This window comes from Pezoporus flaviventris, unplaced genomic scaffold (assembly GCF_033815535.1).
Source record: "Pezoporus flaviventris isolate CSIRO_AGI_PZ_B2104156 unplaced genomic scaffold, CSIRO_AGI_Pfla_v1 ptg000029l, whole genome shotgun sequence".
Lineage (NCBI taxonomy): Eukaryota > Metazoa > Chordata > Aves > Psittaciformes > Psittacidae > Pezoporus > Pezoporus flaviventris.
In genome coordinates this window covers 10,040,559-10,050,847 of record NW_026892577.1, presented here as the reverse complement: position 1 = coordinate 10,050,847, position 10,289 = coordinate 10,040,559, and positions in this window count along the sequence as shown.

Below are 10,289 nucleotides of genomic sequence, written 5' to 3'. Positions count from 1 at the left end.
AAACCCACTTATACCTGAACTCTCCCCCATTCCTCAAGCCACAGCCGTCCACTTTTAATCCCAGAAGCACAGAGATAGCTGTACTGGACTGTAACCACACCTGACACCTGGTCTATGAGCCACTTATGTTTTCAACTATAAGGAATATTCATTTTATTTCATCCTGACAACTCCATCTGGTTTTGGGCAGTGTTAATGCAGGCAGGCATGTGGGGTTTGCTAGCAGCAGAAGCAGAGCAGGGATGAGACGAAGGTACCACGATGGTGTGGAGAGCAGCACCTCATGTGCTGTCACTGGCTCTGAAATGTCAGGGTCTGCAGAGCCCCTCGTTTGGCTGCACAGTTGGCAGATGAAACCCCTGCACTCCATGAGCACTGTGCCCCAGCCAGTGCTGGGAAGCTGCAGGACTCCTAAGCACCAGCCCACAAAGCATCCTTGTCTCTGCTCTAACTGTTCCAATGTGCCAAATTTGATGTAGGATTTACAACCATAGGTTTCTTTCAATGCCTTAAAATTTGCCAATGATCGCTTTTGCAAGAGCTGGAGACTCTTCGTGTGTTGTGTGCCAGTGCCCTGGCAAGGTCATCATCACGAGATGGTGGTGCCAGAGTCGTTTCTGGAATCAGCAAATCGTTTGCTCGCACTCTTTCCTCTTCTGTTGTAAGGCACAAGATAATAATTAAAAAGAAAGAAATAGTTATGTGGATCAAACCGAGCTGTTTTGTCTTCTTTGCTGCTGCTTTGCCTCAGGAACAGACTTTGGTGTCTGGCCTGCAGCTGGTTCGGTCTCCAGCAGCCCCTTTAGGCCCCCGCAAAGAGCTGCATGTTGAGGTGCAATGGCCAAACTCCACTGCTGGGGCTGCAGGGCAAGGCTGGTCCCACCTATGCCAGTGGGGCCTCTCAGGCACCCAAAGGTGCCTGTTGCAGCAGCCCTTCATTGCAGACAGTTCATGGCTGGCTGGCTGAGGGAACAAGGTGTCCCATGGCGGAGTCCACCCTCACTTCCCCAGAAAATCTGCTCTGATGGTTTCATTTGCATCACTCCCCTGACAGTTCTGTCCCAAGGTACCTGCCATTTCTCTGCTCTGCCTGCAGGGGTTAAAACCAGCGCCTTTGCCTTCGTTAAGTAAAGACAGAGTGATTTACACAACAGCAGATGGAAGAAGTGAGGGTGAGGGTGCACCCACCCCCCAGTAAACACAGCAGCCAAAGGTGCCCACAGAGCTGGTGCGACCAGCGGTGGCTTCTATTTGGATGATACCCATACTCTGCCTGAGATTTACCTGTAAAGGAGCACACGAAGGGCAATAGAAAGAGCATGGGTGCTGTCCTATTGCCTTCCCATTCCTAGCTTGTCACACCACGTCACAGCAATCTGCCCCAGGGTCATGGTCTGATGGTCACTGGCTTCTCCACTACCGCTGCAGGCCAGGAGCCACTTCCCTTGACCCTGCCACACTGATAACCTCGGGGACGATGCCCTGGTGAGGCCACTCACAGTAGGGTGACACAGCCCCAGGGAGAGCAGCCCTGTAAAGCAAGGGGCACCTTTCAGAGGCAGGGAAGGGGGCTCAGGGCATAGCTGGGGCAGCACATCCCATCAGCAGCCTCCAGCAGAACAGCACAGAGCAACCCAGGGCACCCAGGCAAAGCTTGGAGGGGGCAGCACCTGCAGAGTTAAGTCCAGGGCACCAGTACATAAAGCAAGGACCAACCAACCTCCAAATGTCTCCTGGCTCAGCTGTGAGATAGGAAATGCAAACACATAGCACTTCTCACAACACAGGAGGAACAAAAGGCAGATGTGACTGCACAGCTAATGTAATATATTCTGAACCTCAGATACCCTCCAGTGCTGCTTTGTTTCTGTCCTTTGAGTATAAGCAGCCTGACCTGTCCTTTATACACCCAGCACAAGCCTCTGCAAGCATTCCTGCTTGCTCAGCTGGCTGGATGCTAGCAATGAAGCTGGGAATTTTACTTTGGTGATACCAGTGTGGAGGGGCTGCAGTCATGGGGGAGGCCAAAGGAGCTGCAGGAAAGACAAAGCACTGTTTTGAAGAACAGCTGCTTTGCAAGGGCCAGCTTGAGACTTCCTGTGTTTCTGGAGCTCTGCAGCATTACGATACTGTCTCATGGTGCTAAGCTTCAGAGGTGTTAGAGGGGCAGCAGGCAGGGAGAGGATGGGGGCATTTAGGACACACCAGAAAGGACCAGGCTGGATTTTGGATTACATTCTGGCTTTGACAGCCCCTCTGCTGGGCTCTGTTCCTGTGATCTTACAGGATCTGAGGTGCCAAGATTTAACTGGCCTGACAGCAGCAAGTAACTAACCCATCCCGCAGATGCCCTCCCAGGACAGGGTGAGCAAGAGCCCTGGCAGGATAGGGACACAGTGCTTTCCTGAAGGACACAGCCCAACCAGAGATGCTGTGCGGCAAGGGAAAAGCTCCCAGGGAGGCAGGGCTGGCCCCAGCTCTGCAGCAGCCTCTCAGCTACCTGTGTCCAGCCTCTGGCTGCAATGCCTGTGCTGAGGGAACCCAGCATCCCACTGCAGATGCAGCCCCTTCTTGAGACAGGCATTTCCTAGGCCTCAGCCCATTTTGGTTGCAGGATGGGAAAAGGGACTGCATAATGCTCACCTGAGGCATGCTGAGCCCCAGCTGCCCAATTCCTGTCTTCTGCTGTTGGGTGGGAAGACCGAGCTCCTGACTGGAGACATGGTGATGTGTGGCCCCTTCTTACCCTAAGGAAGGCCTGTGCCCACACTCTCCTCATCTTTAGGAGAACAATGAATACAGGGGGACAAGTCCAGCTCAGTGTGCTGCCAACACTGAACTCCAGCAAACTCCATCCAGACTTCCTTTTCTATTGCTGTCTTCTCCATGTGACTCCTTTCACCTGCGTGCTTACACACACCACAAGGCTCCTAAAGTGAAGCACTAAGTGGAAACAGCAATAACCCCTCCTTTGTGGTGCCATTTTTCTTACTGGGTTGAACACCAAGGTTGCCAGGGGAATGCAGTGAGTCAGACTGCAGCTGGTTAAAGATTTATATCTCTGCAGAACCTTGACCTCTGGGAAAAGGCAGCTGTGAACACAGACTATACCATCAGCCCAGGAAGTGGCAGAGAGTGGCACTGGAATGGGCTGCCCAGGGAAGTTGTGAATGCTCCATCCCTGGGGGTGTTCAAGGCCAGGTTGGACAGAGCCCTGGGTGACATGGTTTAGGGGGAGGTGTCCCTGCCCATGGCAGGGGGGTTGGAACTTGATGATCTTAAGGTCCTTTGATGATGCTATGATTTCTCCAGGATGCGCAGTCTTCACCTTATGCTAGGGAGAATTCCAGACTCTACCCAGGGTACAAATTCCCATCACAGGGCTGGCTGGTTGGTTTTTTCCCCTGCATGGAGATCCTGGCTCATGCACATGCTGCTGTGCTGTGGGGCTGCCTGGCTCTCCTCATTTTGTTGTCACACTGGTGAAGTGGGACAGTCTGTGCAGCCTGGCATGTTACCTGGGGCAGGCCTACGTTATGGTCCTGCTGTTTCACTGATGGAAAAGCCTTATTCCCATTGTGATCCTGGAACCAAGGGTCCTTCAGCTCTGCTTGAGGTTCCTGCAACAACTGTGCTCAGATATGCAGCTCCTTAAAAAGCAGAGAATCGCTGCACACAGAGAAGTTTTGCTAATGACCCTTGTTCAGATGCTGGAAGTCATTACAGAGTAAGCCAAAAGAAAAAAAAACAACAAACATTTTTCCATTGGCAAGAATGCAAACATTCCCTTTTCCAGACTGAGGAAGAGCCCTGTCATCAGCAAGAAGGAATCAATAGGCAATTCAGAGCAAAGTCTCTTCCAGTACCTTTGGCTGGATTCATCCAACTCGCTCCTTGCCAGCTCTTAGCACAGAGACCTCCGCAGGGAGAAGAGCTTCTTCCCCAGTGAGTGACCACGCAGAGCCCTTAACGCTAGCAGCCAGACAAATACTCCTGGATGAATGTCCACATCAGTGGGGTCTGACGCTTTAAAGCAAACTTATTAATATCCAAATAGCACGAGCAATCCCAGCTCATTCATGCAAGTCTTCACAGGCGTATGGCAGTAGGGGTCACTTGGCAAATGCTGTGTAACATGCAAAGAGAGCACTGCTTGGTGTAGAGTGAGAGAACACTCATTGACCCTGTTCTGTCCCAGCAGATTCCAGCTGAGCCAGAAGGGTTGCAGAGCTGGGGTCTGCATTATGGATGGGAACGCAGGGATGCACTACTAAGGCTTGTGCAGGGGCCTTCACTGAGACCCAGCGAAACCAGAGGGGAACCCACAGCTCTGGGACAATTATATCCCTGATGAAACAGGACGTACTGCAAAGACCTTCTGCTGCACAGAACTGACCCCTCTGGTGGCGCTCAGATGCGTCCACTGTAACATGAAGATGGAGCAGTGTTCATACTAAACACAGACACACCTACTTGGAAGGGAAACATCCAGAAAATTCCAGGCTGTAATTCCAGAGCCCCAGGCACACATCCACTTGCTGCTTGTAAATGGGAGCAAAGCTCTTGGGGTACTGTGAACATCAGTTCTGAAACAACTGAGGCACCAGAGTCGTTTCCCACTGCAGCAAGGCCACCTCAGCTCCTTTGCCTTTGAATAGAGACAGCTGCTGGCTGCCAGCATCCCAGAGAATACAGCATACTCAAGCTCCTGGGTCCCTATGCCCAGAGCAGCCTTGCAAATGCTCCAACACACACATAGTCATTCTTGGAGATGGTATACATGCACTGACCGAGTGTGGTCTGCAAGAACAAGCTGTTTGGAGATGTCATTTGGAAAAGCTGAGGTCAGACTGAAAAACACATTTTGCACTGAGGCTTAGAACATCATTAAGTTTAGTTAATTTTCAACAGAAATGCAAAATACCCCTCCAAGCCCTACAGGCACAAGGCAGCTTATTAGCAAATTCCTAGTCTAGCAAAGTGGCCCAAGAGCTGTATGAGTAAGAATGCCTGGCAATGCTTGAAGCAATCAAAAATGTTTCAGCAAGCCAAAATATTCAGGCTAGATTATTAAGGAAGCAAGGATTATAGGATCATACTGTGACTGAATGTCCTCTTTCCCCTCCTAAATCCTTCCCCAGTCAAACTCATCTGCTTAACTTCAGCCATATTTGAGAGAGCTGAAGGTCTCAAAGATACCAAACTTCTCCAAGTTTTGTGGGAGCAGGTGCTTAGGTGAAATACGCTCATGGATTGAAAAGTTGGCACATTCAGAGGGCAGAGGTTATGAATGGCTCCACAATGAGGCAAGCTTCATTGGGAGCTCATTTGCAACAAAAAGACAAAGGTGTAAAAGCAAAAAAAAAAATCCCTAAACAACACCAAACAAACCCAAAAGGCCACAGGCTAAAATAAGCTTTATTTTTTAAAATGTATTTATTTTTTTAACTGTTCACCAACTACTTGTTTCTTAAAACCAGCTGAATCCTTTCGGTTCAACTTCTCCATAGATAACTAACCCAATCCACTTGCAGATGGAACAACCTGCAACATAACAAATTCTGACCAGATGTCTATCACTTGGCAAAAGTAAAGAAGAAGTAAAGTCTTCAAAAGAAACACACTTGGTCACTTTGGTAACAGGTACTGCTACCAGCCCTGTTGTACCCGAGTTTGTGATGGGGATCTCAGTAGCGGTTTGTTAATTGCCTGCCCTCATATACCCAGCAGTAGTGTGAAGTTTACACATACTGCACTTGTGTATGTAAACAGAAATAACACAGAAATTATTGCTAAATGGAAGAAGTTGGCTCACGATCATACAGCAAGCCAAGGACAGAGGGAAGTGGAAACAGGAATGCAGGCGCCCCTGTGTTCAGCTTACCTGCTCACAGGGAGGAAGACCACCACCACTCCTGTCCTGTGTGTTGTGGCTCACAATCTGCTATTTTGTTGTCACCAGTAGGTGAAACGTTTTCCCATGTCTGTAAGGAAGAAAAAGGAGATTGCAGGTTCTTGTGAAGGGTGTGGGGCTTCTCACAATGAGTTCTTACCTTTCAGTCCCAGGTATGTGCAAGGACACATTGATCCACCATTTAACAGTACCGCTTATCACCACAAGCTACACAAAATCATGCTGTCAGCAGCATATGCTGAGCACACCCTGAGCACAGCCTTGGAACAACCGGTTGCCTCCCAGCACCATATTAAAACCAGCTCTCCTAGGAACATGCTATTTTTCTCTACCGTTGCCAAGTCCCCATCACCTACTCTTCTAAGGTTAAAATGTCTGTTTTTCTTCCAAGGAAAACATTAAGATTTCATTTCCAAATAGACTATTTTAGTATTAGAAAATACAAGCTCTCTTTTCCAATTTGGGAAATACTTCTTTTGCAGATCGCTGCTGCTTTGACACAAATATATTGTTGTTACACTAAATTAAAACCAAGTGAAGATGGTGATGCAGCTCCAGCAGAATTTTGCAGCTGCAGGGCAGCCAATCAATATTGCATTTTGCCTCAAATGGGATTACCATTCATCTCAAAGAACAATAAAATTTGACCTGTTTATTGATTGAACCTGTATCTATGGCAACTAGCTGAAACCTCAGCAAATGTAAATATCCACCGGCTCATTCAACAAGGGTCTCTTAAAGATGACATGAGTAAAATTCAATTTCTGATTATGTTGCCTCCTCTCTTTGTGCTGAACTAGGAAGGGCTACAAAAAAATAAAAAAGTAGAAAAAATACCACAAATAAAAAGCAAAAGTGATGAGAATGCACCATTTACAACATTCCCTCCATCTCTGAGCAAGTATCTGTCAGAGCAGAATGAGTATATTTTAAGGTATCTAAACATTCAGGCTGGCACCCTATTGAGCACGCAGTGCATTAGAAGATTCATGTGGACAATTCAACCATCTCCCTTTAAAAGAAAGAGATGCAATACATCAAATCTCCTATGTTTCCATTCATAGGCTCTCCCTCAACTGCTGGAAAAAACACCCCTCCCCCCCATTTGTATGGAGCACAGATTTTGTAATGATGATACTCCACACTGAAGAAAAATGAACACAGACATGCCAAGGGTGTAATTTCGCTAGGGATTGTTAAAGTGCATTAACATAAACCATTGCACATAAATGCCTGATGATTCCCTGAAAGAAATTCAACACAGACTAGCATACCACCAGCTTGAATGATTTATCAGTAAAACTCATTGGCTGCTTCACATCATGGAAATAAGCATTAAGGTTTCTCCTGGCTCATGTGTGCCACAGTCTGGTGGCAATGCAGATTAAGGCTGGGTGCATTACTGGTGTTCAGAACATAATTGATAGCTACACACTGACATTGCAGTGCTTGTCCATTTAGAGGGCTCAGCTGCACATTTCCCTAGTCTCTTGAACCTTATCTTCCTATTAAACTAAATCTATATCGGACACAAAGAAAACAGGCAGAACATAACCAACATGACTCCATGTTTGTAACTTGATTGTAGCTTGATTCTGCATTTGTAAGAACTCCTGACACTAAGGCTCACCATCTCCTCTTGCTGGGAATTAGCAGATCTGTAAAGCAATTCAGAATTATGCTGCAGTACAAGTAGTATTTAATTAGGATCTGTGTTAGCCATGAAATCGCTAAGCAGGTAACTAGAAAATAAACCCAGAATTATTTCGTCAAGTGAAGAAACAATAGTGTCTATAAAGTAATGAATGAATCCAAGCACACTTTCCCTAACTTCCAGAGCATGAAGCTGGCTCATCTCCCACGAGGGCAGAAATACCATCCCATAGATGGCCTGTTGTTACAGAAGCTCTTCTATCACCAGGACCAAAAGTGACTGGAGGAAAGCCAAGGTTAAAAGGAGACCAACAGAAATAAAACAGCAGCAGGAGAGCTGAAAGAAGATTGGCACATTTTAAAGCAAGCAGACTGATTATGCAGGAAACCATACAGCCCACAGATCAGCCTTGGCAATAACTAAAGGTCACCCCCACTGCATGCTGATGTGCCCCAGGGGTACTGCAGGGTTGGAGAGCAGATAAAACATCAGTGCCTTCAAGATATGTGTCAAGGTGAAAGAAAGCAGGATGTCAGCCAGGAAGAGTAAGCTAAGAATATGCTTTCTGAAGGCAGGTGAGGAAGAAATAGAGATGGAGGCAGACAAATGGGAAATAAGAGATCACTAAGCATTCATATTAAAATATCACAGGCAACAGATTTTCAGTCCTCTTCATTAAGCCACTGAAAGAACGAAGTAGGAAGCCTTGCCCTTCTGCGTTTTAGCTGGCATGTCATTTACCCTACAGAAAACCTCTCTTTAAACATATGCAGAAGCCTTTTCTTCCCCTTTTAAACAGAAACTGACACTGACATCAGAGCCAGTGGCTGCACAATCATCCTGAGGCTATGAGAGTCAGCAGTATCCTAGAATGACATTCATTTGACTTAACTATCAGATTCTATGTAACTGTTAAGCTTGGCGAATGAGTCCTTATGTAGACATGAAGTTCAAACCCAGATTAGGGAAGAGTTTGCAACGAAAAATGTGGCTATACTGCTAACTTTTTAAGCACAGAGCTATAGATAGAAAACAAACCTATGAGTGATAGTGAAACAGGAAGTGACGATATGAAGCATATGAACCCAGTGCCCTGCATAAAGAGTGGACCAGTGCAGCAGAGAAAGATCCGGTTCACAGAGGACTCAATAGCAACAGCCATAAACATGAATGAAAATAATCTAGAGGTGGCTGTGACATAAAGATATATGTATTGATGAATATAGGGGTCCTTCAACTACACAGGATTATTTCTCCTGTATCTGTGTTGAAAAAATCATTTTGACATCTTTACTGAGTTATTTCTCACTGAAATCCTCATTAAAAGGAAAGTCACAGATTTCCATGTTACTCCAGCTGAGGATACCACACAGTTAGCTCCAGTGAAGATTCTGGTATGAAACTACCCTTCACCACTGAACCTCCTAATTTAAATTCATCATTCTATATAACCCCAGAGCATACCCAGCAGTTTCAATATCAACTGCTCTAATTCTAAGCCTGACACAGGAAGCATGACATGGAAATACAGGAGCTCAATTTTAAGTTGGCTAAAATAAAGTTTATTTTACTGTTACAATATATAATCTCTTATCAACACAACTCACAAAGTGTTTACAAAATAATCTCATTTTTTGCTGCATTTTAAACACTACTTTTATACAAACTTCAAAGGTAAAATAGGAATTTGTAGCTACAAATGTTTTTGTTATTTTAGAAGCATTACAATAATTAATTTAAATAAGACTTTTTTTGTTACGGCATCACCTTCACAGACGATACAGAACATTTATTGTAAAGACCTGAGGAAGGATTCATGAAAGCTTTCTTTAAACAAAGGATGCCAGTCCTCTTAGGCTGGCAGCAAGCAAGTGCATTTCAGCTAACCTGGGTGCTCCAAAATGCCTTACAAAGGAATCCCCCCCCTCTCCCAAATCTGACTATAGGGAGGGGACCCGGTACATAATGGCAGCTTTCATGAATCCCCACACTGATGACCTAGTATGCAGCAAGACTGTTAAGACACAAAACTCTGGTCCTTAATGCTGTGCAAGAAACCATGGAAACAGAAAAACATAATTATTACAGTTGCCACAAAATCTAGTATGTTAAATATGTTAAAATTAAAGTTCCTTAATGTCCTCTGTGACCCTGGCAGTAACAAGCTAGTATTATATTACTCAACCCTGGTCTCCACTACAACGCACTGAAACACATTAAAAAAGAGCGTAAAAAACTACCATCTCCATGGCAGCTAGAAAGCTATGTGCTAAAGGATTTATGCTCCTGCTAGTCAAGTCAGCTGATGGATCTTACATGACAGCAGAATGAGGCTGACAGTGATTATTTTACATACAGCAAGCAGGTAGAAAGAGGTGCTACCTTTTTAATTTTCATGCATAGTTTAACCAGCTCACAGCCGGCTCATCTCCATTAAGACTAGAGATGCATGATCCACCATTTGGTATAAGCCAAACTACCAGCAAATATATTTCCAGTGCAAACGAAATTGTTTTTCTTCAAGAAAAACAATTAAATTTAATGCTACTTCTCAAAACCCAATGCTTACAATACATCATTTTCTACCTATTTTGGTATGCATTTCTAAAGTTCCCTTCCTCTTCCCAAATCATATCTGAAGACAGATGATCACAGTACACTTTATTTTTCAGGCAAATGACTGTCTCCTCCCCAAGATAACTTATACTGCCCACTGAAGAT